This window comes from Leucopleurus acutus (genome assembly GCF_964270905.1).
Source record: "Leucopleurus acutus genome assembly, chromosome: 1".
Taxonomy (NCBI): domain Eukaryota; kingdom Metazoa; phylum Chordata; class Mammalia; order Artiodactyla; family Delphinidae; genus Leucopleurus; species Leucopleurus acutus.
The window spans coordinates 166,073,661-166,090,760 of NC_139142.1; positions in this window are offsets into that span (position 1 = coordinate 166,073,661).

Sequence of the window (17,100 nt, forward strand, 5' to 3'; positions counted from 1 at the left end):
GAAAATCCTTCCCTTCCTTTCTTTCTTACTCAGAGGTCAACCGTTCTATCCTTGGTAGAAAGGAAGATATTACTTATCATCCTCAATATAATATGTTCTTACAGGAATATGATGTTCATCATCACCCTTCCCATCTGCCAGCCCAGTTCCTCAGACCTCAATATCACCTGACCCTCACCCCAACATCCAACTCACCCTGCTCCCCAATCTCACCATGTCCTTGGTCAAAGCCACTGTCATTGTTTATGTGGGCACTGCTGGACCCTCATGACTCCTCACTTCCACTTGGGCCCCCTCAAACTAGTTTGCTACACAAATTGGATCATTTTGCACCACTGCTTAAAACCTTCCCTTTGCTCTTGGAATTCAGACCAAATCTTCTAAAGACACCCACAAGTTCAAGTGCTATCAGCTGGCCCACTTCCCAACCTCGTTCTCACCACACTCCCCTCTGTTGTGGCACTCCAGCCACTCTGGCCTTCACCCAGACCCTCCACCACAGGACCTTTGCATGTGCAGTTCCCTCTGTTTGGATCATCTTCTCCCCCTTCTTGCCCTGGTTACTTCCTATTTATTCTTCAAGTCTTTCTCAGAGAAGACACCCTGACCTCCGTGACTAGGTCAGGCCCCTTAGAACCACAAACCTCTTCTTCAAAGCCCTATAACTCAGCACAATTTTCCATTTGATCTGTGTGGTGATGATTTGAGTGTTGCCTGTCTCCCCGACCAATGGCAGGCCCCATAAGAGCAGGTCCCTGGCTGCTTCTGCTCACTGGCACTAGGCACGGTGCCTGGCACATAGTAGTTGCTCAATACATATTTGCCGAGTGAATGCACACAGGCGTGAATGGGTGCATGGATGAATGAGTGAGTCAATTCAGGCGTCACTCCTTATTGGAGTCTTTGCAGCCCATCTCCACCCCTGTCTCCACTCCCACTTAGCCCTGGGAGAACTGTCTAGCCCCTTCTCTGAGCCCTCCTCCAACCATGGCAGACAGGCAAGACTCTTGCTAGGGCCAGATGCATCTCAGGGCCCACGCTTGTCTCCTCCCTCATCTGGTCTGTCAGCTCCTCATTCATTGGCCACTCCCTGCCCCGTCTTGGGCCAGCAACCTGTGAGCCCACCTGGAGGCTTGGTAAACAAATGCATGCATGGACGGTAAGTGTTCATAGGTTAATTCATTCAGGCATCCCTGTACAGGGTCTTCAGGGGAATCCTGGGTGCCCATCTTTGGGCTCAAGGGCGCTCTGAGCCGTCAGCACTTCCCTCTTTCTCTCTAGAGACCTGCCCCCCAGGGCATTGGTCTGGACAGTGTGGACTTCCCATTGCAGTGACCTACAGCCACCCCTACTAGGCCTGGGCTGATGGCCAAGGGGCAAGAGTGGGAAGCCAAGTACCGAGGGAGGGCTGCAACTTGGGCATGGTGACAGAGGGAGCAGCAGCCCCTGAGGGTGACTGAGAGTGAGAAGTATGTGCTTCCAGTCTCCCTTCATCAGGGCTAGAATTTGCCAAGGAAAGCCATCTCTGTTGTACCGCTGAAGGCTGGCACCCAGGGGTCATGCATCCCCTTGCAACAAGTTTCACTCTGTAGGACCTGAAGCCCTCTCCCACCTTTGCAGCAAAAAGACACATAAGCCTGATTGGCCTAATCTCTACTCCAAACAAAGAAAGAGGCCCTGCCTGGCCCATCGTGGCCTTTTCCTGTTTGCTTTGGACACAGTCCGTGGGCCCAGCTGGCTGGGATCTTTACCCTTTTGGAAAGGGCCTCTGGTCTTCAAAGCTGGCACAGCAGGCAGCCCATTGCCCTGTAATGAGAGGTCCCTGTTCTGGGTACTGTGCCAGCCCAGGCTGGGGGCACATAGAGGGGCATGCTCCACAGCCCCCACATTCTCTAATAATAAAAAGGGATCCCTCTTCCAGCCCCCTGCCAAGGCCCAGGCATGGCCATCTCTACACACCACTGGGTAGCAGTAACCATGTTCTTCTCCCCTGTCACCCAACGTGCCCACACACCTTGGCAGAGGGATCGTCCTCTCCTGCTTGAACCTGGTCTCTGGCTCCTCACTGCTTGTGGAATGAAACCTCAGCTCTGGCTTGAGCCTGAAAACCTTCTGTGGACTTGACCCTCTGGCCTCTCCTCTTTCCAATGCCCAATGTGGCTCCAGTTGTGGGTATTTCCCCAAACTCCCTGGACTTTTTCATACCTCTGTGCCTTTACCCATCCTGTTTCCACTGCCGGGAATGCCTTGCCTCTCCCTCCCGTCAAACTCTTACTCATCTTTCAAAACCCAGCTCAAACATCACTGCCTTCTCATGAACAGGCAGCTCCTTTCCCCCGGGTGCTTCCCTGGCCTCTGGTTCACACCTCTATCACAGCACTTAAGGCCATCTATGTGTTCAAAAGCTTCTCACTAGACCTAGGCACCTCAAGGGAAGCCTCTGTGACTTTGTACACCCCTCCATGCCTAGCACAGGGCAGACGCTCAACGCTGGCTAAATGAATGACAATGTCCACAATCCCTGCCTTGGCTTATAGGTCTAGTGTGATCTAGCCTCCAATGATTCTCCGGTCTCATCTCAAGCCTTCTCCCCCTGTTGCTCTGCCCCACTGGCCTCTTTTGGTTTCTCAAGCCCACCATCTCTTCCTTCCTCCACCCCCACTCCACCCTCACCCCCACCTCACCCTCACCCCAAGCTTCTCTTTGGGCCTGGACAGCTTCTGTCTTTCTTTCACATACCACCCACTCATCCTGGAAGCTCACTTCAGCGATGCTATCCCGGGGCAGCTCTCCCAGCACCCCCAAGACTCAGCGCCATGAGGATGGTATCCTCCATACCAGGCAAGCACCTAGTACACAGCAGGCAGGTAACACATGCTCGCAAAATGGAGCAGCCATAAGAAAGCGAGAGGCAGTGGTTAAAGACCGAACTCGGCGTTAATTCAGACCCTGGATCCTCGGCACAGATTTCCCCTCTATGCCTCACGTTCCTTCTTGGGCTCGTAGATTGTGCATACAAACCACTTTTGTGAGTTTTGCCATATCTGTGATCCTCCTGTACATTATTTAGTTAACATTTTTCTTTAAATAAATTCACTACTTACTCTCCTTCTGAGCAATAACGACCAAGAAGTCATGGTTGGATGTATTACGTTATATTTTTTCTGATACACATTTCAATTTATGACTATTGATTTTAAAACTATTCATCTAGGTAGCCACTACAATCATCTTGTTTAGCTGCACTCACTTGGGGAATCACTGCTCCACCTTGTATGATTCTGGGGTGGCATCACCTGCAGACTGTCTTTGGAGTGGAAGATTTCTGCAGGCGAGCAGAATGTGTGCATTCCTTTTACCATTCATTTCTTGATGGGGGAGAAGCTGAGTACCCAGCCCCGGTCTCAACCAAAGCAGCCTTCCCATCTATGGGTTTATTTATTTCTGCCCTGCCTATGTTTTGGTCCGGGAACAAAAGTTCTAACTTAAAGAAAAAAAAAAAAATTAAGGTTGACAACAATCATGTTAGAGAATATTTGAGGCATAGCCACTCGTGTAGAAGACATTAATTGAATGGGAAAAGTCAGCTTTATCTCAGATATGGGGGTACAAGTTGCCTTGAATTCAAACATGACAACGCCAGGAGCCTGGGAGGGGCTGTAGTGGGGAAAGCCAGGACCAGCAGTCAGGCAAACAACTGTGCAGTCCCAGCTCCCTCACAGATCGCTGGGTCTTGGGGTAAGCTGCTGTTCATGCTGGCTCAACACCTCCCCGCCCTATCCTCCTCAGCTGCAGGGCTGTGCAGGCTGGGAGCTATGGAACAACCTGAAGCCCATCTGTCAGCTCTGAAGGAGCAGCGAGTTAGGAGCAGGCATGAGGCTGGGGCCCCAGTGCAGGGCACATTCTGGCCCCTTCAGCCCCTGGCCTTCTCCCAGACTTCTGAGGTCTCCACCCACAGCTGCGTGAGGCTGGGCCTGGGCCAGCCCCCAGGGTGCTTCCTCTGGGAGCCTTGGACATTGTCCATCCTGTGAGAACCGCAGAAGGCCCTAATGGGAAGTCAGCTCCTATTTTGGCCTCTGGAGCCCAATGCAAGGGCACTCAGGAGCAAAGGAGCAGAAGGGGCTCTCTTGGAGTTGGGGAAGTACACCAGCCTCGGAAGGGCCATTCTGGGCTGTGGATCCTGTCTGGAAACTCCCATCTGTGTAACTGAACAGATAATCACCATCAGGATAATCACCACCATTTGGCTGTTGAGAAAACCAAGGCACAGAGAAGTTAAGTGACTTGCCCAAGGTCACACAGCTAGTTAGTGGCAGGTTCTATTGCTTAACTATATGTGCCTCCCAAAGCATCCTCTCATACAGCTCCCCACATTTCCTACTAGGCAGTGCCCAGGAGGGTTAAAAGACCACAGGAGGAGACACACACCTTTTAGCATAACAACACATGACAACAAGTTAAGGAAGGCCAATCTGGGCAGGATGAAAGACCTGATCATCTTTTAGGGGAACTGTGTGTCCCTTCTTCTGAATTTTAGAGGCACACTAAGGGACATGGGGCAGGAGTGGCTGCTGCAAGGAATAGCTGAGAGACTGGCAACTTGGTGGAAGTCAGCTTGGGGGCTCTACAAAGGGGCCATGAACTCCCTGCCCCCAGACCAGGACTGGGAGCAGGGGCTGGTTCTAGGAAGTGGAACTTCTTATCAGAGGGGGAGCACTGTGCTACCAGACACAGGTCTCTGTGGAGGACCCTGGCTTGCCTTCAAGGGTGCACCCGAACCACTGTAGCGTCTCCAATGACGGACACCCAGGGTTGGGCCCAGGCTGGAGGTGACGGCTGTTGGCCTGTGTGAAGGAAGGCACCCAGGGGACTCAGTGTGAACAGCTGGCCTACTGTCCCTGCCATCCCTCCTAGACTCTCGAATAGCCCCCAGCATGGGGTCCTGGATTTTCCACCAGAGCCAGAGGCCCAGGAACTAGGCCCCATTCCAATACCCTGATTGATGCCTTCCCACGTGGGGACCCCCCACCTGTCTTCTCAGAATGCTTAGCAATAAAACTCTTGAAGCAAAGGGGCTGGAGGACTTGGCTTAAGGGTTGTGGAAATGGGAAGGAGCTTATGCCCCACTCCCTAGAAGGCTCTGGGGGAATCACAGGGCAGGTGGCCAGTCTGCCTCACACAGTTGAGCCTGTTTCTCCATCTGTGAAGTGGGAGCAGCTCTCTGGGGTAAGCTTTCTTCCACTGATAGTCTAGCTTTACTCTAGGGCTTTTTAGGGAGGTGGGCTAGTGGAGGATGCCAGCCCACTGCCAGAGAGGGGCGAGGCACCCTGCCTTCCCCACCTCCCCTGCCCCCAATGTGTCCAAAAGGGATCTTTGGTGGATTGGAGGCCCATTTCCTCTTCCGTGTGACCATGCCCTCATTCCTCCCCTCCCCCACCTCACATATCTACAGCCAGCTCCTCAAACACAGACAACCAACGGAAGGGCCCATCTAGTCCAAGACTCTGCTTTTACAGGTGAATAAGGCAAGGCCCAGAGAGGTCCAGGTCAGTTAGAGACTCAGAGACTAAGCCACAATCATACCTTAGGCCTGACTGAGAACAGTACTCTGACAATTCAACCACACTGCCTGGTTGGTGCAGTCCCTGGGCTGGGTTGGAGGGAGGAGGCGGATTCAAGTTACAAAACCCAAGGCATGACCCAACTGGGGCCCACTGCACTGCTGGGGGTTTGGAGGTGCAGAGTTAGGGCCCCACTGGCTCATCTGGAGGACCCCTCCGCAGAGCAAGTGCGGGCTGCAGTAGGAGCATTGCTCTTCTCGGCTGCCAGGGAGTGCTGGAGCGGGCGCTCCGTTCCTGCCTCAGGAGAACCCGCGAACTATGGGGTTGTAAGGAGCAAGGGAGACGACGCTTGTTCAGCGGGAATTCCCTTTAAGCGGTCGGGGGGAGGGCTTTGGACGGAGGCAAAACGTCCAAGGTTAGCTAAGGGGGACTCCTACTGCGGCCTTGACCCTGGACCCCCCCCCCCCGCTCCTCCTCTGGGGGCTGTATAGACCCCAAAGGCTGGCCGGGATTCCGTTCATTTTTGGCTCCGCCCCACCCACTACGGGTCTGAGCTGCGGTGCCTCACAGTCACCACGCTCGCACCTCTGTCCCCACACCACCCTGCCTCAGACCACAGCGGGGTAGAGTCCGCTGCACCAGCGGGGGTCTCTCCATCTGCCCTCCCCCAGAGGCGCCGGCAGCTGCCCTCCCCGCCCTGGGGACCACCTCCCCAGGTGGACGGCCCCCTGCCCGGCTGATAGGCCCGCTGCGGAGCCAACTCGGCCGCGAGATCATAGCGGGATCTCAGCCAAAAGAATTCTTCGCTCTCCTTGGACCTCAGTGTACCGGTCTGAGAAGGGGGCGTCGGCAGGGACGTCGGGGTCTCTGCGCGCGCTTGCGTCGATGTCCCTTCCTCACTGTGGCTGCCGCCCCGCAGCTGCCCCGCAGCCCCTCCGCGCCCCGCAGACCCTCTCCACCGCGCTCCACTTGCCTGTGGCCGCTAGGGCGCCCGACACTGACCTGCTCGGAGCCTCCTCTCCCGAACGACGAGCCGGACCAGCCACGGCCACTGCCCACTAGGACCTGACTCCTCCTTTCCCCTTCTTTGTAAAGGGAAGTAATCTGACCCGACCACTACTCCCGGGTTAACCTCTGCCCCCCCACAGCTCCGCCCGGACTCCTCCCCGGCCTGCCCGCAGCCTCCCAGGAGCACCCCCGATAGGGAGCCGGTCCAACAACGGCCGGCCCGCAGGCCCTGGAATTGCTCTTCGGTTCCAGGTCTCCCGCTTCCACACCCCACCCCACTACGCCCCCCAGCCCCGCTGTGGCCGGAGCCCCAGGGCCCCGCCCCCCCCCCATCTGGACAGCATCTGCCCTTGGGGGAGGAACACAAAGCCTCGCCCTTCGAGTTGGGGCGCGGGGGGTGGGGGGAGCCCCACTCATTCAAAAAAATAAACTGGGCATCCCCCGGAGATGGCTGTTCCCGATAATTGAATGTAGGCAGCACAGAATTTAACTTTTGTGATACCTGGGGCTCATCATTAAGAAGGCAGAGAAGCAGCAGGACCTAGCAAAAAAAAAAAAAAAAAAAAAAGACCAGAACCAGGAGTATGTTGCTTCCAGAGGCTGTGCAGCCAGGGGCAGGGCACTCCTCTTCTCTGGGTATCTTTTTTACTGGGCAGTACCAGATGATATTTGTATTCCCTTCCTATGGCTGCTGTAACAAATTAACACAAACTTAAAACAACGCGCTTATTATCTTACAGTGTTGTAAGTCAGGTCCAAGATGGATCTCACTAGGCTATATTCAAGGGTGTCCACAGGGCTTCCTTCTAGAGGCTCTACAGAACATCCATTTCTTTGCCTTTTCTGGCTGCCCACATTCCTTGGCTTGTGGTCCCCTACCATTTTCAAAGCCAGCAGTGGCCTATCCAGTCTTTCTGACATTGTATCACTCTGACATTAACTCTTCTTTGGCCTGCTGCATCTGCTTTTAAGGATCCTTGTGATTACATTGTGTCCACCCTGATAATCCAAGATAATCTCCCTATTTTAAGGTTAGCTGATAGCAATTTTAATTACTCTTTGCTACATAGCAAAGCATCTTCACAGAATCCAGGGATTAGGACAAGGGCATCTTCAGGGAGGGGGCGTTAGTCTGCCTACCATAAAGTTCAAGATACCTTCCAGAATCTCAGGTTTAGAAGCAAATATCGAGATCACCCAGTCTAATTGACTCTCCCGCATCCATTACTGGGATCTGTGGGACAGTTTAGCACTGCATCACCATGGTCCAAAGTGGTTGCTTTTTGACTGACATGCACTTTCTCTTCCTTTAGAAACAGCACAAGTGGGCTAGGGTGCTCTTAGTAGCAGCCTTGCTTCCCCTTTCTCATTTGTTCCTGTGCTCTGAAAAGACAGGTCACAAGTTTACTGGAGTATAGAATTGTATGTAAAGTAAAAGTTGGCTCTGAGTGATACCCTAGCAGCTACTCTGGGCCTCCAGTCTCATGCTGCCTGGCCCCCTCCTCTAGCATATTTGACATAATCCTCTCTATGGCTGACAAGCCAAAGAAAGGCTCAATCAGGCCAGGAGAGAATCTTCCATTCTGGGTCCCTGCCTTTCTGCTTTAGGCTCTGAGGGCATTTTGAGAGTAATACACAAGCCACTGTGGGAGAAATGCAGCCCGATTTTCTGGAGAGCAGTTTGGGGATGGAAATGAAGTTCACTTTCAGGAATTTAGCCTGATGAACTAGAATATTCATGGACAGGGCTTTTACTGCCTTGTATTATTTATAATTCAGGAAAAATCAGAAATAGCCCAAATATGCAGCTATAGGTGATTGGTTGAGTAAATTATGGTCTTCCCATATAATGAAATACTATCCCACCATGAAAAACAAATCATGTTTTATAACTACTGAATGAAACCATGGGAGAATTTTTTTTTAAATCCCAGAGTGGGGAAGTCCTTTATAAATATTATACAAAACCTGAAGCCTCAAAAGAAAAGACTGATAAATTTGACTACAAAAAAAATTTTTTTTTCTGCAAAACAAGCAACGTCACCACAAGCAACGTCAATAGGAAAACTTCATACTGGGGGGAAAATTAGCCTTATCTTGATCACTGTTGGAGCTCAGAGGTAGGTACACTGGGAGTTCCTTATATCGTTCTCATTAATTTTGAGTATGTTTTCAAATTCCTGTAATAAGGAGTTAAAAATCATTTAAGCATATATAAACTGCTGTATGGCAAAAGACGATTATTACATGGGATTATAATATTTGCAACACATACAACAAAGAATTAATATCGATAATGTTTAAAAAGTTCCTACAAGGTGATTTTTTAATTGAAAACTGGCAAAAACTCACAGAAGAGGAAATAGAAAAGGCCAGTCAGGGCTTCCCTGGTGGCGCAGTGGTTGAGAGTCCGCCTGCCGACAGGGGACATGGGTTCGTGCCCCGGTCTGGGAAGATCCCACATGCTGCGTAGCGGCTGGGCCCGTGAGCCATGGCCGCTGAGCCTGCGCGTCCGGAGCCTGTGCTCCGCAACGAGAGAGGCCGCGGCAGTGAGAGGCCCGTGTACCGGAAAAAAAAAAAAAAAAGGCCAACCATTGCATGAAGAGATGTTCCACCCTAGCTGTATTCAGGAAATGCAATTTCAAAACAATGAGATGTCATTTTTTGCCCATGATACAGGCAAAGGTTTAGACTATTGATAACATCTAGAATTGGCCAGGGTATGGGGAACTCACGTTTTCATACACTCCTGGAGTCTTGTGAATTGCTCCGACTGTTTGAGAAAGTAAAATGGCAAGACCTATTAAAAATTCACATGCATATCCCCTTTGACCCAGTGACTGCTTTGGGGGCTTTATCCTAAACCCTGGAGAAACCCAACCAGAACTCAAAGATGTGTAGAAGGAGGCTTATTGCAGCATTCCTTGTTACAGAAAAAAAAAAAAAAAAAGGCCAAAGTGTCCATAGAGTACCATTTAAACAAAGTATTAAACATCCACAGGGAACATTACACAGCAGTTGGAGAGATCAAGTTAATTCTATTTATATGACCTTGGAATGATGTCCCTAGCATATTTTTAAGTTAAAAAAGCAAGAGCCGAAGTAATATATTTACTATTATTCATCTTCATAAGAACTTTCTTGGTGCATGTAGACTTATATAGAGTCATGAGTGTTGGGGTGGTGGAAATGCACCTGCCAAATGATTAATCTCATTGGCTTCAGTGAGGTCAACTTGATGCAGGGGGCTGGGGGGAGCAGGGCCGGGAGAGACTACCAGTTTTTCCTTGTACACCTGTGCATTCTTTGAACTGTTAGAACAAACATACATCTGTACTATTTTTGGAGCAACCACCACCAAAACCATTAGAATACTACTTTAAAAAGAAAAGGAGATAGAAAAGCTTTGGGGAAGGGGGAGCTGGAAGGGGTTAAGGTTATTCACTCACTCATCTGGTTGGTCATTCAGTCAACAAACATTTAAGGAGCACACACTGCCTGTGGGCACCAAGCTCATCTCTGTGCAGGCAGGTGGCACCTGTCCTGGGGGACTCACGGTCTACCTGGGCAACAGCAGCAGGGATAGTAATGTCCACCGGGGCAGAGGCTGGGCCGGTACTGTTTTCTGCTGTGTCCCAGTGCCTACATGGGAATGGACACATATCAGATGAATGAATGAACCAGGTTCCACCCAGTTGTCATGACAGTGGGGAAGAAGGCCACTCTGTTGCCTGGGGAGGGCAGGAGAGGGCTATCAAAAGAGGGAACTAATTGGGTTGAGTCTTGAGGATTGAGTTGAATTATCCTGACGGACAGGTGGAAGAAGGGTGTCCCAAGCAGAGAGAGGGACCAGCATATGCAAAGGCAGGGGGTCAGGTGCCTGGTGGGGTATGAAGCTGGGGCAAGCAGGGACTGGACATTGAAGCCTTGAATGCCGTGGTAAGGAGTTAAGGCTCTATGAACTCTGAGTAAAGGACACTGATGGGGTCAGATTTGTCTTTCAGAGTGAGCCTCTGGGGAGAGCATGCACAGAGGGGACCAGCATGGAAGGGAATCAGACTGGAGGCTGGAAGAGCAGTTGGGAGGCGTAGAGCCTCTCCAGAGGTGAAGGATCTCAGCAGCAGGCAGAGACAAAGGGGCTAAGGGATATTTAGGAGGCTTGGTACCAGGAATTGTGCATGGGTGGGTGGAGGTAGGGTTTTGGGGGAGAGAGGGAAGGGAACCAGTGCTGCAGCTTGGGCTAGAGAGGATGGTGCTGGAGTCAGCACTTCCTGGAGCTGAGAGTTTTTTCTTTTTTTATTTCTCATTGCTGTTGTTTTCAAGAATTCAGTTTGGGTTTTATTATAAAATTGATCAAAAACACATTTTTTGAAAAAAAAAGAAAAAGGACAAAGAGCAGTTTTAGAGCTGACTCTCTTGGCAAGGCCGGAAGTGGGAAAGAGCCTGTTGTTGATGCGAAGTTGAGCCCAGCGGGGTCCCAGGCGTGGAAGGGACAGAATGGACTGGGAGCCTAGCGGGAGGGACAGCGGTCCCTGAGGCGGGGTGAGAGGGAGGGACAGGCCAGGCGGGGCAAGAAGGCAAGGTGAGCGCCGCTCCCCTGGGCTGGCTCCCATCCTAGTGCTGGCTCCACACCCCAGTCAACCACGCACTGGCCACAGGCTGCCCCCGGAGCCTCCCGAGGGCAGAGCAGGATGCTCAGGAGGCCAGCTTTGCAGGCAGACACGTGGCTTCCAGTCAGGGTCTGACACTTACAAGCTGGGCAACTACCTTACCCCTCGCCTTCGCCTTCCTCGCCTGTAAAATGGGAACAAGCCCTCCTCGAACTGTTGTGAGAGTTACACGAGAAAAGCTGTGCACGGCGTTTCCCAACGGACGGCCCACAGGAGCCCTCAGTAATGATTCCTTCGTGGATGATATCGGTGCAGTGCTCGTCTTTGACCCACTTGGCATAGCCCATGCCTCCTCTGGGCATGCCTCTCCCTGGGCATGTCAACCTCTTTGTCTAGAAAGTCTCAGCTCTGGGGGTTTCCCCATCTGCCTTCTCGGCCACCCCTCCTGCGTCTCTTCCCAGGACCTGCCATCTCCTGAAAGTGCCCTTTTCCTGACCCCCCTCCTGGACCCTGGCTCTCCCATCCCCCTGAGAGCTCCAAGCTTCTCCCCACCTCCCACTCATCCGTCCCCCTCTGCAGGCCTTCCTTCTGCCCACCCAGCCTGAGCCCACCGCACTCCACCTGCCAGTCTGTGAGCCTCCTTTTCCGCCTGGCACTGCCCCATGCAGTGGAGGAATCTCTGTAACATGCCCGGTTTCACCCCCACCGATGGGTTTCCTAGGGCTTCCACAAACTGGGTGGTCAAAAACAACAGAAACGTATTCTCACACTGGTATGGAGAGTCACCAGTCTGAAATCACAGTGTCAGTAGGGCCATACTCCCTCCAAAGGTGCTGGGGAGGATGGTTCAGTGGCTTTTCCAGCCTCTGGTGGCTCCAGGTGGTCCTTGGCTTGTGGCTGCATCACTCCAGTCTCTGCCTGGAGTCACGTGGCCTTCATCTCTGTGTATCTCCTATAAGGACACTTGTCATTGGATTTAGGGCTCACCTGAATAATCCAAGATGTTCTCATCTCCAGATCCCTAACTTAATTACATCAAACACCATTTTTCCAAATAAGGTCACATTCACAGGTTCCAGAGATTAGAACTTGGACATGTCTTTTTAGGGGACACCATTCAACCCACTACACTCAGCAGGGCCCTGGGGCCCTCCTCAGCTCCCCCAGTCTCTTCCAGGCCAGCCTTGGTCCACTCCCCATGTGGCTCACCTGAAGCACACCCACCTGTCACCCCCAACCCTGCACTGCAGCCTCCCTCACCTCCAGCATCGGAAAGAAAATCACAGGCATCCTTCCCACCAGCCCTCGGGGCACTGCCTTCATGGCACCTGGGAGACCTGCTCCAACCTTCTGGCCTCCCAGGGCTTCCTCCTCTTGCTCTGGCAGCCTGAGACCTTTTCCAAGACTCTCTTCTCTGAAACTCGACTCTGGACAGTCAGCCCCGTCTCAGTCTCAGGGACATTCGCACTCCCAAGCCTTCACTTTCCTCACATATGAAGAGGAAGATCTGAGAGGAGGATCTGAGAGGCCCCTCAGGCTGCAGCATTCTGGAATTTCTCCTCTTCAGAGCCCTCAGGAGGCTTCAGGGCTTCCACCAGCCCAGCTTGTCCCCTAGTGCTCCAGGGCCCCTGAGAGGCGCAAACTGTTCTGGAAAGGGGTCAGCCTGCCCTTGGCCTCGGTCGTGGGAAACGGGTCAGTCCTCTCTCTGGTACTCAGTTCTGCACAAAACGTGGCCCCCAAGACAGGCTGCCCACAGGAGAACTGGGGCCATGGGCCCAGTGGTCACTGAAGCCTACTCCAGGCTCCTAGGGACCTGGAGCCTGTGCCTGGCTGGAGGTTTCAGGAAAAGGTGGGACCAGACCCTGAGTCCAACACTGCTACTTTCAGGGGGCAGAGGGTGTGTGGACAGTAGCAGTTAAGGGTCAGGCTTTGTAATCCTGCCTGTGACACTTACTAGCTGAGCAACTCTGGGCAAGTATTATATCTTCTCGGCTTCCTCATCTGCAGGTAGTAATAGCATTTTACCTCTCAGGGTTGTGGTGAGGATTAAGGGAGGGAATTCACAAAAAGCTTGTCAGGCAGCTAGGGTCGAATCAGGCTAGCCATTTCATCACCGCCATTATAGGCGGCCCCGGGGCCTCCAGCCTCTGTCTGTACTTGCCTCTCCCTTCAGCCCCAGACCTGAGCCTCCTGTCCAAGACCCTAGGGCTCAGTGATGTGATGATTAAATGTTTAACAATCCGCAGGGGGTGGGCTTGAGGGGTTAGCACTGATTTAGCATTTTTCCCATGTCCATGGGGTAAATAATCCCACCAGTCCAAATTCAAGCTACCACAGGAGGCAGAGCTGGGAAGAGACCATCTCCCCCTAATAGACACAATGGTGCGCAGAACCATAAGAGCATAAACACCAGCCAGAGTGGGAACATAATTAGGAGGCCATGAGTTTTGAGTATTATAATCTTTGTTTTTCACATATTTTGTTTAATTGTAAGCATATATGATTTAATTTTTAATAACGGCTATGTTTAACAACTGATTCGTGAAATTCCTGAAATTTTAACAGCTGGCTCTCCCATGTGGGTACCAGCTGGCTCCAGAACCCCACTACTGCCATGCTGTGCCTACTCTTCCAGGAGACATGGGGCTGCTCTGAAAACCATGGGGCCTGGCATCTGCCCACCTCCTCTCCCCCCACAAGGTGACTCTTGGGGAACACTGTATTTAAGCTGGGGCTGTCTCTGGGGTTCCATATGTAGCCCATATTCATGCCTGGGGGCTCTCAACCCTGGACCCTTGGCCTGCCACTCAAACTCCTTTAGGGTTAAAAGGTACACGTTTTGAATTCAGGCACACCTGGTTCAGATTCTGGATCCAGCCTTTAAGAGCTGAGTGACCCTCAGCAAGTAATTTAATCCCAAAGAGGTTCATTTTCCTCACCTGTAAAATAAGGATATGAATTTTATTAGAATTCTAGTCCAACAGAGTTGAGTTTTCTATAAAAAACAGTTTATTGAGGTATACTTGACATACAATAAACGGTACATATTTAAAGTCTGTAAGATCTGACATGTATATACAGTCACGTAACCATCTCCACACTTAAGATAATGAACATATCTGTCACCTCAAAACTTTTCTCATGCCCTTTGTAATCCCTCCCTCTTGCCCCCCTCTTTCCCAGCCGGTTCCCAGGCAGCCACTGATCTGCTTTTTGTCACTATAGATAAGTTTATGTTTTCTAGAATTTTATAAAAATGGAATCATGTGTGCCTGGTGCAGAGTATACACTCCAAATCCATGAGCTGCTGTAGCAGTCAGCTGAGGCTATGTTATACTGCAGCAACAAACAGCCCCCAGATTTTAGCATCTTACAACAAGGTTTATTTCTGACTCACATTACATGTCCGTCATGGGTTGGTTGCCGCTCTGCACTAAGCCAGCTCCACTCCAAGACCCAGGTTGAAGGAGCAGCCCTTATCTGGGACACTGCAGGTCTCCTGGCAGAGATAAGAATGAACGTAGCAGCACCATGACTCCTGAAGTTTCTTTTTAGAAGTGGCACACCTCACTTATGCTCAGGTTATTGACCAAAGCAAGTCAGGTAGCCAAGCCTGATGTCAAAGGTATGGGAAGTGTCATGCTCCCCCAGGGAGAGGCAATAGATACTTTGAACAGTAATAATGTCTACCAGAGCCACTTTCACTATTATCATTGATATTGTTCTAGCTGGAGACCATGCAGAGGCTCCACACACGCGATCTAGCCTGATGTCCCCTGATGCACCACCACCCTGGGCTGGGTGCTCTCCTTCTCAAGGGTCAGGGTCCTCCCATTCACCAGTGCCCACCTCATTGATTTGGAAATTTAGAGACTAGCTAAGCCCACCAGGCCCCACATCTCTGTCATCCTTGGCCCCGGCTCACTCTGTGCACCCATCCCATCCCCCTGTCAGCCCTTCCCCCCCTTCTCACTGAGCCCCAGAAACCCTGGTTCCACGGCCCACACTCTCCTAATCTGGGCCTCTCCTCTGAGCTGGCTGCCTAAACTGGGCAGTGTCCCTGTAAGCCAGGGGTTCTCTATGCACACAGCTTCCCTTCCCTCCCACAAGCCCACCCTCCACAGGCATTGCCCACTGTGTCTCAGTCTCTTCTGACTCTGCTCCCCAAATCTAACTTACACTCACCCCAAATCCAGCTCCTCCATGGTGCCAGATAGAGCAAGACCTATCTATCTGTGGGGCTACTCAAGCCCCTGGTCATCGCCTGCCTCGCCCATCCCCATGCTTCCCTCTACGCTGGATGACGATCCCCAAGTCCTATCAGTTCTAATCCTAGAATGCCCCATGAATCCTCCAATTCTCTCCACCTCCATGGTCTCACCCTGACCTGGTCACCACCAAAGGCTTCCTAATTGGACTCCTGGAATGTTTTTTTCTCCCTTTTCATCCATTCTCCTCACTAAAGCCACAGCCAAACTGGACACATACACCTCCCCCATGCCCAACACAGGCACACACAGACTACGCCTACCCTGGCTTCCTCCTGTCCTCAGGATGGGCTCCAACACATTCCCTGCCTCCGAGGCCCCAGCTCCCCATCACCTCCCTGATCTGTCTCCACTCCTGTCCTCAGCTACTTGCAGGCCCTTTGTTTGCCCAGTTCTCACTCCCTCTGGCCTCCCAGCCTCTGCAGGAAGTGGCTAATTCCTTGAGGAGTGAATGGGTTGTGCTGAGCCAGGAGGTCTTCCCCACCACTCACAAATGAGCTCAGAACCCCTGTGCTTGCAGCACCAGCTCTGCCTACTGAATGCATTTGAGGGTTGAGAACACAGGAGTCTCTTCCAGCCTGGGAGGACAGTGTGTGAGGATGGGGTGTGTGGGGTGGGAGAGAGACCAACCAGTGACAAGGACGATGGTAACAACAATGACCTAACATTTATTCTCATACCATAGGCACTATACCCAGTGCTTCCCAGAGACAAATTCTTTCTTTCTTTCTTTTTTTCTTAAACCCGTATTATTATTATTATTATTTTTTGCGGTATGCGGGCCTCTCACTGTTGTGGCCTCTCCCGTTGCGGAGCACAGGCTCTGGACACGCAGGCTCAGTGGCCATGGCTCACGGGCCCAGCCGCTCCGTGGCATGTGGGATCTTCCCGGACCGGAGCACAAACCCGTGTCCCCTGCATCGGCAGGCGGACTCTCAACCACTGCGCCACCAGGGAAGCCCCGTATGTGATTTTTTAATTAAAGTATAACAAGCCTAGAGAAAAATACAAAATCATAAATGAAGAACTCAATGAAGGTTCACAAAGTGAACACACTGTGAAACCAGCACCCAGATCAAGAAAGTGAGCTTTCTCAGCACAAGGAGCCCCACTCCTGCCCCTTCTTCTCTGTCGTTCTAGGACACCCACTATCCCAGCTTCTAAAATCATGCATTCACTTTGCCTGTGTTTGAAGTGCAAATAAATGAAACCAGACAACCTACATGGTTTTCTGCCTGGCTTCTTATGCCTGGTGTTGTGTTTTAGATTTATCCACGTTGTTACATATAGTTGTAGTTTGCTCTTTCTTGTGGCTGTGTAGTAGTCCAGGGTACTTATTTATTCATGTGTTCCATTCTTGATGGGCATCTGGCTGTTCCCAGTTTTTGGTGATTACACATAGTGCTGTTAACATTTTTGTCCCTGTCTTCCAGACACGCACACTAGTTTGACATCACTGAGTCATAGGATAAGTGTGTTCTAAATCCAGCAGATTCCACCAGGTTTCCCACTAGCTGTGTTCGAGGTTCTGGATTAACTCTAATCCTCAGGACAACCCTCTGCATGTGATGTGGTGGACAGGCGTCTCTTCCCTACTTGGCAAGCTCCTCACTGTGTGATGCTGGGGCCAGCCTCCTCTACTTGCTGCCCTGG